The 24292-nt window shown below is 43.0% G+C and overlaps 1 non-coding gene across 1 annotated transcript; it reads left to right on the top strand.

Moving 5' to 3' along the window:
* Nucleotides 1-5843: 5843 nt before the first annotated feature.
* LOC130289975 (U2 spliceosomal RNA) lies at nt 5844-6027 on the top strand. The gene has a single exon (XR_008847485.1). It is a non-coding gene; the product is annotated as a U2 spliceosomal RNA (small nuclear RNA).
* Nucleotides 6028-24292: the final 18265 nt, after the last annotated feature.

Here is a 24292-nt window from a genome sequence, read left to right as displayed (position 1 = left end):
TCCCCTTGTTGGCAGCTTATTGTCTTGGTTACAGACCACGTCTCCACTGAGGGGGTTGGACCGGTGTGTGTATATGTATGTCTATAAACACACACACACACACACACTAGCCTGACTATATATATATATATATATATATATATATATATATATGTATATATACACATACTAGCCTGACCACCTATGTGTAGCAGTGGTCTGTAACCAAAGCAATGAGCAATCAACATGGGTAGAAAAGGAGCAGGAATACCAGAAGGAGGAATATTTGCTAAATGAATGTATTTGCAAAAATACTTAACTTGGTGTGTCCTACAAGTTTAACTATGTTAGTTGAGATGGGAACACCACTTCAGGGTACAATCACACAGGATGTGCTGAAAATTTGAACCTGTACTTAATTATTAATTTGCATTAATTTATTGATTTAACAACATCAAATCTGCAGCAGATCCTGTACATGTGAAAGTACCCTCAGGGTCTATTCACATGTACAGTATTCTGCACAGATTTGATGCACAGGATTTTAAGCTGTGTTAAGTCATTCAGTTTACATTGAAATCTGCAGCAGAAAATCCTGCACATCAAATCTGCGCATCAAATCTGCGAAGAATACTGTATGTGTGAATAGACCATTAAGGGGTTAAAGGTGCCTATATACCTTATATTAGAGGGGTTATCCAGGAATAGAAAACAGAGCTAATTTCTTTCTAAAACCCCTACCCATCTGTCTTCAGGTTAGGTGTGGTTCTGCAGCTTCATTAGATTGAAGTGAATGGAGCCAAGTTGTAATTCCACACAACCTGAGGACAGATCTGTAGCTGTTTTTTGGAATTTATTTTGGAATTTACTATAAGCAATATATTTAAAGTGTTGCAAACAAGCAAGGAACAAATTGCCCACAGTGTAGAAGACTTAATAGTCCGTGGCTGCCAGTCCTAAAAGCCTGCCCATGGCTAAATTTAAAGAAGAACTCCAGCCAAATGAAATTACCTTTATATAGCTGCGCATGATAAAGTTATATTACTTTGCGATGTAAAGTGTAATCTTTGCTGAGCACATACCCTGATTCTCTCCAGACAGGAAGTCCAGGAGATCTTATCACACTGATGACTAGCATCTACTGTAGATGACACTTCACTCTCCCTTCTCCCCTGCTTAGAGAGCTTAGAGAGCTTACAGCTTCAGTGTGCTGTGTTTAACCCCTTAACGACCAAGGACGTATATTTACGTCCTTGGCCGGCTCCTGCGATATAACGCGGGGTCACGCGATGACCCCGCTTGATATCAGGTGGGTCCCGGCATGTATCTGATGCCGGGACCCGGGGCTAATAGAGCGCGACAGCCTTTAGTTCAACTTTGAACGCCGCGTCTAAACCGAAAGTGAAAGCTGCCCGGCTGCTCAGCGGGGCTGATCGGGACCACCGCAGTGAAAATGCGGTGTCCCGATCAGCTGGGACACGAGCGGAGGTACTCTTACCTGCCTCTGGCGTGTCCCCTCGGCGATTGATTGCTCCAAGCCTGAGATTCAGGCTTGAGCAATCGACCGCCAATAACCCTGATCACTGCAAAGCTATGGCTTTGCAGTGAACAGGGTATAAGATCAGTGTGGGCAGTGTTATAGGTCCCTATGGGAGCTATAACACTGCAAAACAAAAAGTGTAAAAAAAAAAGTTAATAAATGTGATTTAACCCTTTCCTTAATAAAAGTTCAAATCTCCCCCCTTTTCCCAAAAAAACACCATGTAAATAAAAATATACACATATGTGGTATCGCCGCGTGCGTAAATGTCCGAACTTCAAAAATATATCATTAATTAAACCGCACGGTCAATGGCGTATGCGCAAAAAAATTCCAAAGTCCAAAATATGAATAAAAAGCGATCAAAAAGTCCGATCAATACAAACATGATACTGCTAAAAACTCCAGATCACGGCACAAAAAATGAGCCCTCATACCGCCCCATATGTGGAAAAATAAAAAAGTTATAGGGGTCAGAAGATGACAATTTTAAACGTATAAATTTTTCTGCATGTAGTTATGATTTTTTACAGAAGTACGACAAAATCAAACCTATATAAGTAGGGTATCATTTTAATCATATGAACCTACAGAATAAAGATAAGGTATCATTTTTACTGAAAAATTTACTGCGTAGAAACGGAAGCCCCCAAAAGTTAAAAAATGTTTTTTCTTCAATTTCGTCGCACAATGATTTTTTTCCCCGTTTTGCCATAGATTTTTGGGTAAAATGACTGATTTCACTGCAAAGTAGAATTGGTGGCGCAAAAAATAAGCCATCATATGGATTTTTAGGTGCAAAATTGAAAGAGTTATGATTTTTAAAAGGTGAGGAGGAAAAAACGAAAGTGCAAAAAAGGAAAAACCTGTGGTCCTTAAGGGGTTAAGTGTCCCTGATTGGCCAGAGGGCAACACACTCCCCTCCCTGCTCACTCTCACAGCAGCCCCTTTCTGCAGCTCACATAGGAAACAAGCTAGTGGGTGGAGGTTTTTGCTGACTTAACAGGATTTTCAAAGGCTATTTATGGGGGCTATGGGGGTCTGATTCTGAAACAAATTAGCTGGGATACCTTGTGGAGTCATGGATAGCATATATATATATATATATATATATATATATATATATATATATATATATCTTATTTCAGTTTTTTTTTTTTTTTTACCACTCTTGACTAGATATCTCCTTTAAGAAAAAAGCAAAATGGACGACGGCACTCCAAATGGGATATCCAATAAATGTCTTGTTTTATTCACCTATCTGATATAAGGACACAGATACAATTGTTGCAAACTTTGCTTGGATCCACAGAATGAATCTGCAATTACAGATTTCAAATACATTGATGTTTATTTATTTATTTTTAAAAACTGTTTATTTTTAGATTTATAAATGAGAGCAAAACAATAAAAAAAAATAAAAAAAAAATAAAATAAAAACTAAAGCTACTTAAGAATATTCTGGTATCATAGGGAACTATACATGGCAGCATCTAGGCGAGAACTCACTAGTTATACTGTTTCAGCTTTTGCTATGGGAGACATCATACCAAAACTATTATTATTATTATCATTATTTTACAACATTCTGCACAATATCGGCTGCAGATTTTAGGACTGAAAATCTGCACCATTTACACCCCATGTACCCTTGGTTCTATAAAGGAAGCAGTTACAGCTGGGGACTTATGCCAGAGGCCGCCACAATATTACCTCTGCCATGAAAGTTGCCCTTATTGTTCAAAAAGAAGTTCTACAGCAGCTGAGCTGTGTCATTTATCACCTAGGACTGAGGTCCCCAACAGGTGGACATCCAGCTGTGGCAAAACTACAACTCCCAGCATGCCTACAACTCCCAGATACTTTATGATGTACATGAAAGTTGTCCCTTTTATTAAAAAAAGAGGTTCTACAGCAGCCGATCTGTGTCATCCATCACCTAAGACCTAGGTCTCTGAACTTCCAGAATGCCCTGTTACTTTATTGATGGACATTAAATTAAAGTTACCTTTATTGTTAAAAAAAAAAAGAGGTTCTGTAGCAGCCGAGCTTTGTCATCACCTAGACCTAGCTGACCTCCAGCTGTTGCAAAACTACAACTCCCATTTATTTTATGATGGATATAAAAGTTGTCTTTCTTGTTAAAAAAAAACTAAGAAATTCTGCAGCAGCCGAGTAGTGTGATCTATCATCTAAGACCTAGGTCTCCAAAATGCAAGACCACAACTCCCAGCATGTCCGGTCACTTTATGGTGTGCATGAAAGTTTCCCTTATTGTCAGCAAAACAAAAAAGATGTTCTGCAGCATGAGTTGTGTCATCCATCACCCAAGACCTAGGCCTCCAAAGGGCTGACTTCCAGCCGTTGTAAAACTACAACTCCCACCATGCCTAGTTACTTTACGGATGGACATGAAAGTTGTCCTTACCATACAGTGAGGCTCCAGCTGTTGCAAAACTACAACTTCCAGCATGCCTGGATAGCCATAGCTTGCAAAACTACCACTCACAGCATACCCGGACAGCCCAGTTGTAGTTTTGCAACAGCTGGAGGCCGACTGTATGGAGACCTAGGTCCTAAGTGATGGACAATAAGGGCAACTTGCATGTCCATCATAAAGCATGCTGGGAGTTGTAGTTTTGCAACAGCTGGAGGGCCACAGCTTGGAGACCACTGAGATAAGAGCTCCTTAGTGACTCTAGAATTTACAGAAGGGGAAGGAACATTAGCCAAAATATATGTTTAGTATAAAAAAGATGAACATTAAGTTCTCATCTGTAGGGGTCCGGACCCTGAGACCCCCACCGTTCACTACAGCGAATGCATCATACAAAGACTTTTATTATTATTATTGTTATTCTTTAATCCAGTGTTTCCCAACCAGGGTGCCTCCAGCTGTTGCAAAACTACAACTCCCATCATGCCCGGACAGCCGAAGGCTGTCCGGGCATGATGGGAGTTGTAGTTTTGCAACTAGAGATGAGCGAACTTACAGTAAATTCGATTCGTCACAAACTTCTCAGCTCGGCAGTTGATGACTTTTCCTGCATAAATTAGTTCAGCTTCCAGGTGCTCCCGTGGGCTGGAGACTCTTTCCTAGGACTGTATCCACCTTTTCCAGACCACGGGAGCACCTGAAAGCTGAACTAATTTATGCAGGTTAAGTCATCAACTGCCGAGCCGAGAAGTTTGTGACGAATCAAATTTACTGTAAGTTCGCTCATCTCTATTTGCAACAGCTGGAGGCATCCTGGTCGGAAAACACTGCTTTAATCCATACAAAAATCTGAACAATTTCTGCTGCAGATTTTAGTACTGTAAATCTGCATCTTTTACCCCCCATGTACCCTTGGTTCTGTACAGGTGGCCTTTACAGCTGGGCACTAGTGCCAGTGGGCGCCACAATGTTACCTCTGGCATATAAGAAGACGCCAGTATTATGAATGGCACATCACATGTCACTCCTTCTTAACTTATTGCAGGACCCCAGGTAAATAATGAGCATTTGCTGGTAAACATATGGATGTAAATGAGTCAGTACGGGGATGAGGTCAATAACAATGAGCAGCGTATCCCATGTGCAATGTGAGATCCTGCTGCGCGCTGAGAATCCTGCCAATGACTTGATGATAACATTGGACAATATGGGGCTGATTGCAGTCGACAACGCTCTGGTTGGCAAAGCAAAAAAAAAAAAAAAGCTCACTGTGCAGAATGGAGAATATTGAACCTGGGTGGGAGGGGGTGTATGGGTTTAAAGGGGTACTCCGGTGAAAAACTTTTTTTTTTTTTATCAACTGGTGCCAGAAAGTTAAACAGATTTGTAAATTACTTCTATTAAAAAAATCTTAATACTTCGTGTACTTTTTAGCTGCTGAATACTACAGAGGAAATTATTTTCCATTTGGAACACAGAGCTCTCTGCTGACATCACGAGCACAGTGCTCTCTGCTGACATCTCTGTCCATTTTAGGAACTGTCCAGAGTAAAAGGAAATCCCCATAGCAAACATATGCTGTTCTGGACAGTTCCTAAAATGGACAGAGATGTCAGGAGAGAGAGCACTGTGGTCATGATGTCAGCAGAGAGCTTTGTGTTTCAAAGAGAAAAGAATGTCCGCTGTAGTATTCAGCAGCTAATAAGTACAGGAAGGATTAAGATTTTTTTAATAGAAGTAATTTACAAATCTGTTTAACTTTCTGGCACCAGTTGATTTAAAAAAAAAAAAAAAAAAAAAAGTTTTTCACCGGAGTACCCCTTTAATTCCTGATATGCAGATAGGATTTTAGAATTTTTTTTTACTGAAATGTCCATAGTAATAGTAATCGCTTCTCGGCCTTTTGGCTAAGATCAAGTGTAGTATCTGTTCTTATCAGTTTGACCCGGTGGTCAAGATTACGCCGGTGTTGGACTGGTGGGGATGGGTGCTGCATGGAGGGGACAGGTGTACCAGGGAGTTCCGGGGCTGGTTCTGAGGAATCAGATCGATGGCTCATTTTGCACCTTTTTTTGCACTTTGGGTGATTCGAGAGCACGTTCCTCCAAAAAAAAAAAAATTGTCCATAAGTAATAGTTGTATAAAGATCACACGTAACCATTGTACAGAGATGAGCGGTGCTAAATAGGCACCACTTATCTCCTCCTGCAGAAGTGGCCACAAATGTTTTTGACATTCTATGCTCCCTCTATTTAGAAGAAGAGGTTCTTCAGTAGCTGCAGTGTGTATTATACTCTACTACACCCCAGCGGCTGCAAAGTATAAAGAGATAGCTGCTGCAGAACCTCCTTGGGATCAATTAATTACGTGATGAATCAATCAGTTACTTTATGATGGACATGAAAGTTGCTCTTATTGTTCAAGAAGAGGTTCTGCAGCAGGCAAGCTTTGTCATCCTTCTTCTAGAACCTAGGTGTCCATACTGTGGACCTCAAGCTGTTGCAAAACTACAACTCCTAGTATGGCCAGGTACTTTATGGTGGACATGAAAGTTGCCCTTCGTGTTAACAAAAAGAGGTTCTGCGGCAGCCGGGCTGTGCCATCCTTCCCTTAACACCTAGGTCTCCAAACAGTTGTTCTCCAGCTGTTGAAAAACTACAACTCCCAGATATGAAAGTTTCCTTTATTGTTAAAAAAAAAAAAAAAAGAAGAAATTCTGCAGCATCCGAGTTGTGTGATCTATCATTTAAGACCTAGGTCTCCAAATGACCATTGGCAGTTGAAAAACCATAACTCCCAGCATGCCCTGTTACTTCATAATATACTTGAAAGTTTTTCTTATTGTTAACAAAAAAGATGTTCTGCAGCAGCCAAGCTGTGTCATCCATGACCTTAGACCTAGGTCTCCAAACGGTGGACCTTCTACTGTTGCAAAACCATAACTCCCAGCATGCCCAGTTACTTTACGATGGTCACGAAAATTGCCCTTATTGTTAAAGAAGAGGTTCTGTAGCAGCCAAGCTATGTTATCCATCACCTACAACATAGTGGGCCCCCAACTCCAAGCATGCCCAGTTACTTTATGAGGGGCATGAAAGTTACTCTTATTGTTAAAAAATGAGGTTCTGCAGCAGCCAGGTTGTGTGATCCATCACCAAAGACATAGGTCTCCAAACTGCAGATGTTCAGCTGTTGCAAAACTACAAATCCCAGAATGCCCAGTTCATTTATGGTGGACATAATAAGTTACCCTTATTATAAAAAAGAAGAGGTTCTGCAGCTGCCAAGCTGTGTCAGCCATCACCTAGGACCTAGTGGACCCCCAGCTGTTGCAAACCTACAACTTCCAGCATGCCCATACAACTCCCAGCATGAATGTTACTCTTATTGTTAAAAAAAAGAGGTTCCGCAGCAGCCAGGCTGTGTCATCAATCACCTAAGACCTAGGTCTCCAAACTGTAGACCTCCAGCTGTTCCAAAACTACAAATCCCAGTATGGCCAGTTACTTTATGGTGGAAATGAAACTTACCTTTATTATAAAAAAATAAAAAAAAATAAAAAGAGGTCCTGCAGCAGCCAAGCTGTGTCATCCATCACCTAGGACCTAGTGGACCCTCATCTGTTGCAGAACTACAACTACCAGCATGCCAAGTTACTTGTTGATGGACATAAATGTTACTTTTATTGTTGAAAAAGAGATTCTGCAGCAGCCAGGCTGTATCATCCATTACCTAAGACCTAGGTCTCTAAACTGTAGACCTCCAGCTGCATCCAAACTACAACTCCCAGCATGCCCCGTTACTTTTTGGTGGACATGAAAGTTTCGCTTATTATACTAAAAGAGGTTCTGCAACAGCCAAGCTGTGTCATCAATCACCTACGACCTAGTGGACCCTCATCTGTTGCAAAACTACAACTCCCAGCATGCCAAGTTACTTGTTGATGGACATAAATGTTACTTTAATTGTTGAAAAAGAGATTCTGCAGCAGCCGGGCTGTATCATCCATCACCTCAGACCTAGGTCTCTAAACTGTCGGCCTTCAGCTGTTGCAAAACAACAACTCCCAGCATGCCCAGTTACTTTTTTACGTGGACATGAGGTACCCTTATTTTAATAAAAGAGGTTCTGCAGCAGCCAAGCTGTGTCATCCATCACCTAGGACCTAGTGGACCTCCAGCTGTTGCAAAACTACAACTCCCAGCATGCCAAGTTACTTTTTGATGGACATACATGTTACTTTTATTGTTGAAAAAGAGATTCTGCAGCAGCCGGGCTGTATCATCCATCACCTAAGACCTAGGTCTCTAAACTGTAAACCTTCAGCTGTGTCAAAACTACAACTCCCAGCATGCCCAGTTACTTTTTGGTGGGCATGAAAGTTACCCTTTTTATAATAAAAGAGGTTCTGCAACAGCCAAGCTGTGTCATTCATCACCTATTACCTAGTGGACCTCCAGCTGTTGCAAAAATACAACTCCTAGCATGTCCAGTTACTTTACGATGGACATGAAAGTTGCCCTTATTGTTAAAAAAGAGGTTCTGCAGCAGCCAAGCTATGTCATCCATCACCTAGGACCTAGTGGGCCCCCGGCTTCTGCAAAACTACAACTTCCAGCATGCCCATACAACTCCCAGCATGAATGTTACTCTTATTGTTAAAAAAAAAGAGGTTCTGCAGCAGCCAGGCTGTGTCATCAATCACATAAGACCTAGGTCTCCAAACTGTAGACCTCTAGCTGTTGCAAAACTACAAATCCCAGCATGGCCAGTTACTTTATGGTGGACATGAAACTTACCTTTATTATATAAAAAAAAAAAAAAAAGAGGACCTGCAGCAGCCAAGCTGTGTCATCCATCACCTAGGACCTAGTGGACCCTAAGCTGTTGCAAAACTACAACTCCCAGCATGCCAAGTTACTTGTTGATGGACATGAATGTTACTTTTATTGTTGAAAAAGAGATTCTGCAGCAGCCAGGCTGTATCATCCATCACCTCAGACCTAGGTCTCTAAACTGTTGACCTTCAGCTGTTGCAAAACAACAACTCCCAGCATGCCCAGTTACTTTTTTATGTGGACATGTTACCCTTATTATAATAAAAGAGGTTCTGCAACAGCCAAGCTGTGTCATCCATCACCTAGGACCTAGTGGACCTCCAGCTGTTGCAAAACTACAACTCCCAGCATGCCCAGTTACTTTACGATGGACATGAAAGTTGCCCTTCTTGTTAAAACAGAGGTTCTGCAGCAGCCAAGCTATCTCATCCATCACCTAGGACCTAGTGGACCTCCAGCTGTTGCAAAACTTCAACTCCCAGCATGCCAAGTTACTTTTTGATGGACATACATGTTACTTTTATTGTTGAAAAACAGATTCTGCAGCAGCCGGGGTGTATCATCCATCACCTAAGACCTAGGTCTCTAAACTGTAGACCTTCAGCTGTGTCAAAACTACAACTCCCAGCATGCCCAGTTACTTTTTGGTGGGCATGAAAGTTACCCTTATTATAATAAAAGAGGTTCTGCAACAGCCAAGCTGTGTCATCCGTCACCTATTACCTAGTGGACCTCCAGCTGTTGCAAAAATACAACTCCTAGCATGTCCAGTTACTTTACAATGGACATGAAAGTTGCCCTTATTGTTAAAAAAGAGGTTCTGCAGCAGCCAAGCTATGTCATCCATCACCTAGGACCTAGGTCTCCAAACTGTAGAGCTCTAGCTGTTGCAAAAATACGAATCCCAGCATGGCCAGTTACTCTATGGTGGACATGAAACTTACCTTTATTATAAAAAAAAATAAAAATAAAAGAGGTCCTGCAGCAGCCAAGCTGTGTCATCCATCACCTAGGACCTAGTGGGCCCCCGGCTGTTGCAAAACTACAACTTTCAGCATGCCCATACAACTCACAGCATGAATGTTACTCTTATTGTTAAAAAAGGGGTTCTGCAGCAGCCAGGCTGTGTCATCAATCCATCAATCACCTAAGACCTAGGTCTCCAAACTGTAGACCTCCAGCTGTTGCAAAACTACAAATCCCAGCATGGTCAGTTGCTTTATGGTGGACATGAAACTTACCTTTATTATAAAAAAAAAAAAAAGAGGTCCTGCAGAAGCCAAGCTGTGTCATCCATCACCTAGGACCTAGTGGACCTCCAGCTGTTGCAAAACTACAACTTCCAGCATGCCCATACAACTCCCAGCAGGAATGTTACTCTTATTGTTAAAAAAAAGAGGTTCTGCAGCAGCCAGGCTGTGTCATCCATCACCTAGGACCTAGGTCTCCAAACTGTAGAGCTCTAGCTGTTGCAAAACTACGAATCCCAGCATGGCCAGTTACTTTATGGTGGACATGAAACTTACCTTTATTATAAAAATTAAAAATAAAAGAGGTCCTGCAGCAGCCAAGCTGTGTCATCCATCACCTAGGACCTAGTGGGCCCCCGGCTGTTGCAAAACTACAACTTTCAGCATGCCCATACAACTCACAGCATGAATGTTACTCTTATTGTTAAAAAAGGGGTTCTGCAGCAGCCAGGCTGTGTCATCAATCCATCAATCACCTAAGACCTAGGTCTCCAAACTGTAGACCTCCAGCTGTTGCAAAACTACAAATCCCAGCATGGTCAGTTGCTTTATGGTGGACATGAAACTTACCTTTATTATAAAAAAAAAAAAAAGAGGTCCTGCAGAAGCCAAGCTGTGTCATCCATCACCTAGGACCTAGTGGACTTCCAGCTGTTGCAAAACTACAACTTCCAGCATGCCCATACAACTCCCAGCAGGAATGTTACTCTTATTGTTAAAAAAAAAGAGGTTCTGCAGCAGCCAGGCTGTGTCATCCATCACCTAAGATCTAGGTCTCTAAACTGTATAGTTCCAGCTGTTGCAAAACTACAAATCCCAGCATGGCCAGTTACTTTATGGTGGACATGAAACTTACCCTTATTATAAAAAAAAAAAAGGTCCTGCAGCAGCCAAGCTGTGTCATCCCTCACCTAGGACCTAGGGGGAACCCAGCTGTTGCAAAACTACAACTTCCAGCATGCCAATACAACTCCCAGCAGGAATGTTACTCTTATTGTTAAAAAAAGAGGTTCCGCAGCAGCCAGGCTGTGTCATCCGTCACCTAAGATCTAGGTCTCTAAACTGTATAGTTCCAGCTGTTGCAAAACTACAAATCCCAGCATGGCCAGTTACTTTATGGTGGACATGAAACTTACCTTTATTATATATAAAAAAAAAAAAGAGGACCTGCAGCAGCCAAGCTGTGTCATCCATCACCTAGGACCTAGTGGACCCTCAGCTGTTGCAAAACTACAACTCCCAGCATGCCAAGTTACTTGTTGATGGACATGAATGTTACTTTTATTGTTGAAAAAGAGATTCTGCAGCAGCCAGGCTGTATCATCCATCACCTCAGACCTAGGTCTCTAAACTGTTGACCTTCAGCTGTTGCAAAACAACAACTCCCAGCATGCCCAGTTACTTTTTATGTGGACATGTTACCCTTATTATAATAAAAGAGGTTCTGCAACAGCCAAGCTGTGTCATCCATCACCTAGGACCTAGTGGACCTCCAGCTGTTGCAAAACTACAACTCCCAGCATGCCCAGTTACTTTTTATGTGGACATGAGTTACCCTTATTATAATAAAAGAGGTTCTGCAACAGCCAAGCTGTGTCATCCATCACCTAGGACCTAGTGGACCTCCAGCTGTTGCAAAACTACAACTCCCAGCATGCCCAGTTACTTTACGATGGACATGAAAGTTGCCCTTCTTGTTAAAACAGAGGTTCTGCAGCAGCCAAGCTATCTCATCCATCACCTAGGACCTAGTGGACCTCCAGCTGTTGCAAAACTTCAACTCCCAGCATGCCAAGTTACTTTTTGATGGACATACATGTTACTTTTATTGTTGAAAAACAGATTCTGCAGCAGCCGGGCTGTATCATCCATCACCTAAGACCTAGGTCTCTAAACTGTAGACCTTCAGCTGTGTCAAAACTACAACTCCCAGCATGCCCAGTTACTTTTTGGTGGGCATGAAAGTTACCCTTATTATAATAAAAGAGGTTCTGCAACAGCCAAGCTGTGTCATCCGTCACCTATTACCTAGTGGACCTCCAGCTGTTGCAAAAATACAACTCCTAGCATGTCCAGTTACTTTACAATGGACATGAAAGTTGCCCTTATTGTTAAAAAAGAGGTTCTGCAGCAGCCAAGCTATGTCATCCATCACCTAGGACCTAGGTCTCCAAACTGTAGAGCTCTAGCTGTTGCAAAACTACGAATCCCAGCATGGCCAGTTACTTTATGGTGGACATGAAACTTACCTTTATTATAAAAAAAAAATAAAAATAAAAGAGGTCCTGCAGCAGCCAAGCTGTGTCATCCATCACCTAGGACCTAGTGGGCCCCCGGCTGTTGCAAAACTACAACTTTCAGCATGCCCATACAACTCACAGCATGAATGTTACTCTTATTGTTAAAAAAGGGGTTCTGCAGCAGCCAGGCTGTGTCATCAATCCATCAATCACCTAAGACCTAGGTCTCCAAACTGTAGACCTCCAGCTGTTGCAAAACTACAAATCCCAGCATGGTCAGTTGCTTTATGGTGGACATGAAACTTACCTTTATTATAAAAAAAAAAAAAAGAGGTCCTGCAGAAGCCAAGCTGTGTCATCCATCACCTAGGACCTAGTGGACCTCCAGCTGTTGCAAAACTACAACTTCCAGCATGCCCATACAACTCCCAGCAGGAATGTTACTCTTAGTGTTAAAAAAAAAGAGGTTCTGCAGCAGCCAGGCTGTGTCATCCGTCACCTAAGATCTAGGTCTCTAAACTGTATAGTTCCAGCTGTTGCAAAACTACAAATCCCAGCATGGCCAGTTACTTTATGGTGGACATAAAACTTACTACTTTATTATAAAAAAAGAGGTCCTGCAGCAGCCAAGCTGTATCATCCATCACCTAGGACCTAGTGGACCTCCAGCTGTTGCAAAACTACAACTCCCAGCATGCCCATACAACTCCCAGCAGGAATGTTACTCTTATTGTTAAAAAAAAAAAAAAAAAGAGGTTCTGCAGCAGCCAGGCTGTGTCATCCGTCACCTAAGGTCTCTAAACTGCATAGTTCCAGCTGTTGCAAAACTACAAATCCCAGCATGGCCAGTTACTTTATGGTAGACATAAAACTTACCTTTATTATAAAAAAAAAAGAGGTCCTGCAGCAGCCAAGCTGTGTCAGCCATCACCTAGGACCTAGTGGACCTCCAGCTGTTGCAAAACTACAACTCCCAGCATGCCCGGACAGCCGAAGGCTGTCCGGGCATGCTGGGAGTAGTAGTTTTGCAACAGCCGGAGTCCCTCTGGTATGGTAAAATTACCCTTTAAAACTAGAACCTCTTTCTATAATTTAATGAACCTGGATTATACCCCATAAATTAATATATATATATTTTTTGGAATAATTTCAGATGCTCCCAGATCAGGACACCTCCTTTATCGAGCGCCCATTTTTTTTACGGCCGCTTGAGAAATGCACCGACCAGGAAAGGCTAATGTGAAAATCGATACTCCGCGATGATATTGTTAATTAATAGCGTCTCTTTGAAACCTGGAAGAAAAAAAGAAGAAGAAGAAAAAAAAAACGCCTTACACGTAAGTTTCTTGTCGCGCATGCGAAGTTTTACGACGTGGCTGCTACATATTAAAAAATATTATTTTATATACATGCGGCCGCGCTGTCACCGGGGAGAGAGGAGCCTCGCAATGTTTTTCCAGCTGCTCTTTGCAACCCATTAATATTTGGCGCGCGGCCCAATGATTTAACAAGCCAGCGAGGAGCCCGGCCATGAGGGAAGTTCTGCGCGAGCGGGGAAGATCTCTTGTTCTATATGAAAGGGGGGGAGGGGGGGGCACACATCTGGGAGGGGGGGGGGGGGGTACTGTAACATCTGTCCGCCGCAATATTACCTGGATATGACAGTAGGCGAACCGGGTTATGATACTCCCCCTTTATAAAGCATTGGTACGGCCTCACCTGGAATATGCTGTTCAGTTTTGGGCACCTGTCCATAAAAGGGACACTGCGGAGTTGGAAAGGGTGCAGAGACGCGCGACTAAACTAATATGGGGCATGGAACATCTTAGCTATGAGGAGCGATTAAAGGAGTTACAATTGTTTAGTCTTGAGAAGAGACGTTTAAGGGGGGATATGATAAACGTATATAAGTATATTAATGGCCCATACAAAAAATATGGAGAAAAACTGTTCCAGGTTAAACCCCCCCAAAGGACGAGGGGGCACTCCCTCCGTCTGGAGAAAAAAAAGTTTAGTCTCAAGGGGCGACACGCCTTCTTTACCGTGAGGACTGTGAATTTATGGAACGGTCTACCTCAGGAACTGGTCACAGCAGGAACAATTAACAGCTTTAAAACAGGATTAGATACATTCCTGGAACAAAATAAGATTAATGCTTATGAAGAAATATAAAATCTCATCCCTTCCCCAATATCGCGCCACACCCCTACCCCTTAATTCCCTGGTTGAACTTGATGGACATATGTCTTTTTTCGACCGTACTAACTATGTAACTATGATAAGATTATGGCGCAACAACAACCTACTGTTTACCTACAAGCTCTACGTAATCCCCTAATAAACACGGTGACGTGTAGCGCCTATACGGTATTACATACACCTGGAAAATACAATATACTACTTCCTATTTACATTACATTGTCACTAGAGATGAGCGAACTTACAGTAAATTTCGATTCGTCACGAACTTCTCGGCTCGGCAGTTGATGACTTTATCCTGCATAAATTAGTTCAGCTTTCCGGTGCTCCGGTGGGCTGGAAAAGGTGGATACAGTCCTAGGAGACTCTTTCCTAGGACTGTATCCACCTTTTCCAGCCCACCGGAGCACCTGAAAGCTGAACTCATTTACGCAGGAAAAGTCATCAACTGCCGAGCCGAGAAGTTCGCGACGAATCGAATTTACTGTAAGTTCGCTCATCTCTAATTGTCACTATATGACTAATTGGGATATTTACAATACATTGTTCTGTATTTATTTAAACCTCTTCATCATCAGATATCTTTTGCAATAAAAAAATAAAAAAATAAAATAAATAATAAATAAAAATTAAAAATTCCTTGACTACCAATTTAATGCCATTTTTTTTCATGATGTACTAAGATAATTTTTATAATTTTTTTTATTATATATATATATATATATATATATATATATATATATATATATATATATAGATAGATAGATAGATATATTTTTTTTAAGAGTTTTGTCCAGAATTGAAAACTTGTAATATGTTGTACATCTTCAGTTGGTACTTGGTTGGTCATCAGCAGTTGGTACTTAGCTTGGCGTAGCTCCCACCTCCCCTAACACACACAGGACATACATTTACGTCTATTGTTGTTAGAGGGTAATACCCCTTTTTTTTACCTTTTAATTGACTTAGGCTGGGTTCACACTACATTTTCTCCCATACGCACTACATTTTTGCGCCGTATGCGCTTTTACAACCGGACCTAAAACTGTGGTCAACCACGGTTTTAGGTCCGGTTGCAAAAGCGCATACGGCGCAAAAATGAGCCGACCGGACCGAACGTTTCACTCCGGTCGGCTCATTGAAATGAATGACATACGGGAGCACATACGGTGACATACGGGAGCGCGAGCTTTTAGCTCCCCCCTGCCGTATGCGCTCCCGTATGGGACAAAACGTAGTGTGAACCCAGCCTTACTTTTACTTTCTTATCTTAATTTGCAAGTTTACGCTATAATCAAGTATGAGGGTGCGTTCACACGTGTGTATTTTCTGCTGCAGATCTGCTGCAGATTTGCTTCAGCAGATTTATCTACTCATTAAAATCAATGGGCAGCAAAATCTGCAGCAGCAGAACTGCAGCAAAAATACGCTCGTGTGAACGCACCCTTAACATGGGTTCCCTAGCTCTCTCAGGTGGTTATGATATGCAATATGTAGAGTCTCGGCTCTGCGGCTATCGTGATGGTTTGGCGTTTTTTCTTTTTTTCAATTTGTATTTTATTATATTTTTATATTTTGTTCATTTAAAATCATTTTTTTTTTTTACATAATTTATCCCCCATGAGGTCATAAAGGACGTCTGGGGGACAATCACACTTTATTATGCTCTTTTTTTTATTTTCATTTTCCCAATATAACTGGGGCATCTATAATAAAACCGCCCTGCGGTGACATTACTCACTGAAGAGCTGATCTGGGTCTGCTAAGCAGCTTTGCCATGCTGTGGGCACCTGGAAATCATGTGACTCCTGGGTGGGCTAGAGGCAGCAGCATTACCTAAATTGACTACAAAGTGCTCATTGTACATTATGGGGACTCAAAGGAGAAGACAGAATCAGTACTTATTGCTTCTATCCTCTCCTTCCAGTCCGGAGGACCCAACCTGCTCCTTATAGATCACAGGGGCAGAAGCTTTAAGCCTGCGTTTCCGTAGGACCACATGCCATACACGTACCATTCGTGGTTGTAAACAGGGGAAGGGAATATTCTGTTCTTGTTTTTTGTATAACTGACATTTTGTATCAATTCCTCATGTTTTATAAGATCTCTGCTTGCTGTCATTCAATAGGAGCTTTCATAGTTTACTTGTTATGATTATTTAGAAGCTGTAAGGTCACCACTGCAGTTTCAGGACATTGCCCACAGGGGACTATGCATGTATGAGAAATCCTTGGCACTTAAAGGGGTACTCCGCCCCTAGACATCTTATCCCCTATTCAAAGGATAGGGGATAAGATGTCTGATCGCGGGGGGTCCTGCCACTGGGGACCCCCGCAATCTCAGCTGTGGCACCCCAGACATCCGGAGCACAGAGCAAACATCGTGTCAGGTGACTGACGATGCGGGATGGAGGCTCGTGATGTCACAGTCCTGCCCACTCGTGACATTACGGCCACGCCCCCTTAATGCAAGTCGAGGGGGCGTGATGGCCATGATGTCAAGAGCAAGGCGTGGACGTGATGTTACCAGCCACCGGCGCTGCATCGGGCGCTCTGTACAAATGCAGGGTGCAGCAGGGAGATCGTGGGGGTCCCCAGCGGCGGGATCCCTGCGATTAGACATCTCATCCTTTGGATAGGGGATAAGATGTCTAGGGGTGGAATACCCCTTTAAGGCAAAACTTTTGTTAAGAAAAAGCATAGCATGGACTGAAGACGACCATTTGAGGAAACCCTCTAAACTCCATACAGTGCTGTTTTCACTGCATATGTGCCCATGATCTGTTTCGATAGGGGATAAGATGTCTAGGTGTGGAGTACCTCTTTAAAGGAAAACTGTCAGATATTTTCTCCTACACTATCCACGGGTACTGATGGATAGTGCAGGAGACGCTGATTCCAACAAGCCTTACCTTACCCGGATCCGCCTGGCCGTTCTCCCGCAATTGTAGTTTTATTCTATGTGTGTATCTTGCTGTAACTGGCACGGGCGGGGCTTCTGCAGCTAACTGGCACTGATGTCAGCACCGCTTATAAATAGTCATCTCCCCTTTCTCCAGTTAGGATTGGCGAAGGGAGGGAGAACTGGAGGGAGGAGAGATGAATATTCATAAGCGGCGCTGATGTCAGTGCCAGTTAGCTGCAGAAGCCCCGCCCATGCCAGTTACAGCAAGAAATATACATAGAATAAAACTACAGTTGCGGGCGAACAGCCGGGTGGATCCGGGCAAGGTAGGGCTCACAGGAATCAGCATCTCCTGCACTATCCACCAGTACCTGTGGATAGTGCTGGAGAAAATATCTGACAGTTTTCCTTTAATGGGCAACCTAAGACCAAATTTCCTTCTGCTGAATGCCTGAGGATGGTCCGGCAGGGACAGTGTTGTGTATTGAAGGTACCCTGTGTGTCTGGATGGTGGACAAGGAAATTAAAGGGGTATTCCAGTTTTTTATTTTTTTATTTGACTATGCTACAGGGGCTGTAAAGTTAGTGTAGTTCCTAATATAGTGTCTGTACCTGTGTGTGACGGTTTTCTCACAATTCTTCTGTGATTTTCACCCCAATATTTCTTTTTAACAGCATACAAAATGACTGTTGTCTCAGATTTTTCCCAGGTTGCAATGCGGCCGAGACCTGACATCACTAGTCAGCTGATGACAGGGATCCTGTCTGCTTCAATGGGTGGAGCGATCGCTTGGTAGGAGAGAGAGATCAATCTGCAACTAATGCAACAGCTGGAGGCACCCTGAATGAAAACCACAGGTCTTTTGACTGGTTGCAGCTCATTTATGTTTCAATGGGTGGGGTGGCTGATGTGTGGGAGGGAGGAAAATGGAATTATGGGATTTGTAGTCAAAAAATAAAACTCAAACAGGAAATACAAGTTCACAAAAAGCTAGCCACAGTGTTATGGTAATCTCACAACATAGCCATTTAGCCCCCAGACAAGCGCAGATCCTTCCTAAGCATGTCCATTACTGTCTGCCAGGTACGTACTAAAATCACCTTATAGTGGAAAACCCCTTTAAGGGAGCTGCTGGTGATTGTCAGTCGATCAAATAAGCACTTTTAGCCTCTCTTATGTCTAATCAGATCACACCTGTAATGTCATTTACATATATACCTGAGACATAACTGCATTACGAATTTTGCAGCAAATCGACATCTCTATCTGGGTACATATTATTGGGTTCTATTATACCCCATTTAATTTGCATAATAAGCATGTAAAACGGATGCTAAATGTCTTGGCAACAGTTCATCAGTCGTCTCTATGCTGTTCTTAGTGGGGAACATTTTAACTATGGCATTGGACATGACCTATAGCAGATGCCTTTCTCTAGTCCTAATGGTAACTCCTGGTGCAGACCCGGGTGTAAGTCACAAATTATTCAGCAGACATAAAAGCATGCAACTTTTGCTGGGTTTTGCCTGGTGCATCTGTAATAAATCTGGGCCACAGAGCACATGCTATAATCCGCACCAGACTGCAAATATCAGAGAGAGGCTAACCAATCAGGAATCTCAGCTGTGAGGCCGTTGTATAGCGGTGATTATGCCCAGCAAGTGCTGAGCAGTGGGTCAGACGCTGTCGAAACGGTAACAGCTGGGTATTGTAGCAGGTGAGTACACATATTTCAGCCTGGTCACATCTCAGCCTGAAAAACAAACGGCTGGGTTCACACTACGGTTTGTAACTACGGTTCCCGAATACGGCTGGGAGGATGGGTGGGCGGGGCTTAATCGCGGTGCCCGCACTCAGCCGTATACGGGAACCGTAGTTAATTTATGTCTATGAGCCGACCGGAGTGAACTGCGGCCTCCGGTCGGCTGCTTTTTCGGCCGTATGCGGTTTCCCGACTGCAAGCAAAAACGTGGTTGACCACGTTTTTGCTTGCGGTCGGGAAACCGCATACGGCCGAAAACGCAGCCGACCGGAGGTTGAGGTTCACTCCAGTTGGCTCATAGACATATATTAACTACGGTTCCCGAATACGGCTGAGTGCGGGCACCGCGATTAAGCCCCGCCCACCCATCCTCCCAGCCGTATACGGGAACCGTAGTTACTAACCGTAGTGTGAACCCAGCCTAATCCTTTAGTGAGCAGTCTGTTTATGTTTCTAATATTTGAATAGGAAACATATAACTATGCGTACAGTTTCTTATTCTCTTCAGTAATACATCTTTTGTTGTGAGATCTCGATAGCCTCGTAATATGATTTCCAGCTTTACCTCGAATACAATATTAATGTCAGTATCCTAGATCCATTGGAACCATAGTGATTTATCTACGACCAGGGCTGTAATCTACAGTAATGTAGAACGTCTAATTGTGCATAATGAATAATGACATATTCCCATTTAGGAGTTCAGAAAACACACAAGCTTCATCAATTTTTACATTAATTTATAGTGCATTAGGGCAGATCAATTGTACATAAGCCATTTTACAGGCGAAGGATACAGATACAGTAATGAATAGATGACTATACTGCATGCTGGTCAATCTTACACGGTTCCCGCAAGGGCATCAGCTTAGCTCCAAAATCGCTGGAAACCAACAATGATGATCATAATGAGATCATAAATAACAATTGCTGAAGAAATATAACCCTAACAAAACCTTACTTAAAGGGGTATTCCGGGCAAAAACATTTTATCCCCTATCCAAAGGATAGGGGATAAGATGTCTGATCGCGGGGGGCCCACTGCTGAGCCATCCCTGCAGCACCCGCATTCCATGCAGGGACAGCGTCTCTAGTTTCGGAAATCTCCGGGTTTCCGGGACTGGGGACATCACGCCACGCCCCCTCCATTCATGTCTATGGGAGGGGGCGTGACGTCCGTCACGCCCCCTCCCATAGACATGAATGGAGGGGGCGTGGCGTGACGTCACGTCCCAGTCCTGGAAATCTGGAGGTTTCCGAAACTGGAGATTCTGCACCCGCATAGAATGCGAGTGCTACAGGGAGATTCAAAGGGGGGTCTCAGCAGTGGGCCCCCGCGATCAGACAACTTATCCCCTATCCTTTGGAAAGGGGATAAAATATTTTTGCCCAGAATACCCCTTTAAAAAAATATATATTATTCTAAAATCACATCCTTATTCACCAATGGTTTGTGTCCAGGTAGACACAGTTCATGCACAGTTAGGAAATATGCAGGGGCAGTAATGTAAGGTAACAAATGGTGTCATTTACCCCTACCATACAATGTTTAGCTCCAGAAACAGAAGATGTCCGGAATGAAGATTTGCAGAAATCTTATTGCATCAAAGAAACATAGACACATTTCAGACCCGACTGCATCCTTAGTAATGCCATGACTAAGGATCCAGTTGGGTTCGAAACATGTAAGAGTTGATTCTTTACTTGCCATGACTAAGGTTTCAGTCGCGTCCGAAACACGTCGGCATTGAGGCCCCACATGTTCATTTGATGCAATACAATGAATCCTGTTTTTACTGTAACTCTTCGTGACGGACATCTTCTGTTTCTGGATTTTGGAAAGAAGTTGTATCTATACAGATACACCACACTAGCGCTAATAATAGGTTCTATGGAGTATGCCTGCTGCTGCTGTCCTTTGTGTGCATGTCCCTGACACCCGCACAAAGATAGAGACCACTATTGAAAAATATGTTAAAAGGTAGCGCTGCTAGGACTTGCTAAAATACAGTTATTGAATACCTGAAATAAAACCTATGAGTAAAACCTATGGTAAAACCTATGGTAAGACCACCGATAAAACTAAAGGTAAAATCACAGGATAAAATACGTAGGTAAAACCGTATGTAAGATAATCGAAGTCGTGGATAATCACACTACTGTTAGTGTCGCGATACCCCCCTATTGTTGGGAACATGTTGAAATATTAAATTAGGTTCGCGTACGTGATCTTACTGTAATTCAGAAGTTCCTGGTCCTTAGAGGGTGAGGAATTCCGTAGTAATTCTCGAACAAAAGAGTCCAAAGGGTGGGGGAAGAGTCTGCCCCGGCCGGCGGCATCTCTACCACTCCAAACCCCGATGTGATATCCGCCCGTGTGTTCCCGGCGGTCAAAGGTGACGTAACTACAGGTACCTGTGTTGTCCAAAAAACCTTCCGACACGTTTCAAAAGCATTCGGCTTTCTTCGTCACAAAGTGATCAGGGATTCTTACTTACCTCCCGTGAACTGGGACAGGTAAGTACTTTACAGAAACCTTTGTCCTGGCATCATATCGATGTTCTGTGACACATATTACCCACCTAAACATTGCACAGACCAAGGCTCAGATAGAAAATAATAGAGATGAGCGAACTTACAGTAAATTCGATTCGTCACAAACTTCTCGGCTCGGTAGTTAATGACTTATCCTGCATAAATTAGTTCAGCTTTCAGGTGCTCCGGTGGGCTGGAAAAGGTGGATACAGTCCTAGGAGACTCTTTCCTAGGACTGTATCCACCTTTTCCAGCCCACCGGAACATCTGAAAGCTGAACTAATTTATGCAGGAAAAGTCATCAACTGCCGAGCCGAGAAGTTCGTGACGAATCAAATTTACTGTAAGTTCGCTCATCTCTTGAAAATAACTGTAAAGAAGAATGATTGATCCAGCAATTCCTTAAAACATTGATTCTTTATTCCAAAACGATAAAAGTTGCAGGATGAACACACATCACACCACCTAGCCGGTGACACACTCCAAATGGACATATTCCGAGCACATGCGTGCTAAACGCATCCATTTGAAGTGTGTCACCGGCTAGGGGGTGTGATGTGTGTTCATCCTGCAACTTTTATCGTTTTAAGGAATTGCTGGATCAATTGTTCTTCTCTACTGTACGAACCAAGCTTGGCCAGGATGTGGATTCGTGAAAGACCAAAGGGAGGTGAGCTGAAGATTTCTTTGTGTGATAGCCTGGGAGAGTAGGGTATATGGAGTGTAGCTGTGCGGTGACTAAAGGGTGTCTGGTTATCCCTTTCTATTCGTGATGCCAGGGTGAGGGCTCCTCTGTAATGCTTGTCCTACCGCCACCCTTCCCAAGAGCGATAGGAAGGTATAGAATAATTGAATGTGCACAAACGGAGAGTTTGCTGAAAACAGTTGGAACTTTACCAAAGATTTTATGCAAGCTTCATAACTGGAACAGTCTCTATACATGCAAAGTCTTTTAAGGATTGACAGTGGTTGGAACCTTAAGCGTTTTAGAGTCCTTAGACTGATATGTGCTGTTCCACCGGATTTAGGGGATTTAGTTGCGGTCCAGTAGTCACGCTAGCTTTAGCGTGGATTAGTTTAGAACTCACGGTTTAGTTTAGGCTGAGGTCGGTAGGTTTTCTGGCCTAGTGTGTCTTTGAAAGTTGCGCAGATCCGTCCTGCTAGTCCGGCATCCACGAGAGCAGCAACCCAAGAGAGCGATAATTGGCTACAGCTCCCTTATATGGGCAGGGGCTGAACTAGAGCTAATTGGTCCAAGACTGCTGTCAATCACCTTCACATAGAATTATGGGTAGCATATGACCCAAGGACCTCCAAAGGTCCTCTAACATACCATAGAGGAATTAACATAGTCACATGACCTGCAACGCTAATAAGGTAAGTATACTATACATTATATTAAATATACATTATTAAATATGTACATAGAAACATTATAGAATTAGAGTAGAAGAGAGGCGACTAGGGGCTGTCCCACCTTGGGGACCCTACCTGAACGTAGTAACTCTGACTTTGGGGACCTCTACACTAGGTACGGTATTCAATACGGTACCGGGACACCACATTTGCATTTTTAGATAGTTAATAACATGATGTTAGAGACAGAGGTGTCCTTAACTCCTAGACATAACAGGGGGTATTCTCAAGCTGAGCATGCTATCACCAGCCGGGACTTACCACTAATGCCGGCATTAACCCTTCAGGAACTGCAATTCAAGAGCAGCATCTAAAATAGTAGGAAATATGCTGATGATCCAATTAGGTCTAAATTAGCCTAACTGCCTCTGTGCTCTCCCAATGTGGCTCTGCTTCTGCTGCCTGCTTTGGCAGGCGAGAAAAGCAGAGTACTGAAAACAATGATCAATGCTGTTGTGGTGGACCACCGGGTGTAATGGCAGGACCACAGGTGTAGCGGTGTGAGTGGTGGGATCAGATGGTATTAACCCTGGTGGCTGGATGGTATTAACCCCTAGTGTTCATGACGCCAGTGTGGTTTTTGGTTTCTGGATACCACACACCTGGATCCTCCGCTATCCCAATTGCTAGAAGTGAAATGAGAGTCCACAACCAGTTATGGTCAAACGGAGGCTTCACTGAGTAGAAGACAGATGGAATTATCTTCACAGCTAAGGCCAGATTTCCCAGAGAGGTGACCAGGACCCAGAGGACCTCGCAGCTTGCTGGACCAATATACTTGTAGTTAACTTGACTTGACTTGAGATTGGACTTGACTTGACTATGTGCAGGACTTGAATAGTTTCAGTGACAGCAGACATAGACTTGAGACTTACTGGAATGACTGACTTTTGGGGTCTTCCAGATGCTGATCACTTGCACTGAGATCTGTACTAGCTGGTTCTCAGTAAAGAAAGAGAGTGAATTGTAATGGCCAATGTAAGGGCTGGACTAAAAGCCATTGATCAAGCTGAGGGTCACAGGTTAAGCTGGTGCTCTCTGGGAGAACATGTCACAACAAATCATGTTACTAAATAAATGTAAATAAAACCCTCCCCTAATAAAAGTTAAAATGCTCCCCCCCCCCCCCCCCCCCCCCCCCATTTTCCCTTTTTTTTCAAATAAAATAATGCAAGCAAAAATAAAAATAAT

Source organism: Hyla sarda, chromosome 8 (genome assembly GCF_029499605.1).
Source record: "Hyla sarda isolate aHylSar1 chromosome 8, aHylSar1.hap1, whole genome shotgun sequence".
Taxonomy (NCBI): Eukaryota; Metazoa; Chordata; class Amphibia; order Anura; family Hylidae; genus Hyla; species Hyla sarda.
This window is presented reverse-complemented; position numbering and strand designations above follow the sequence as displayed.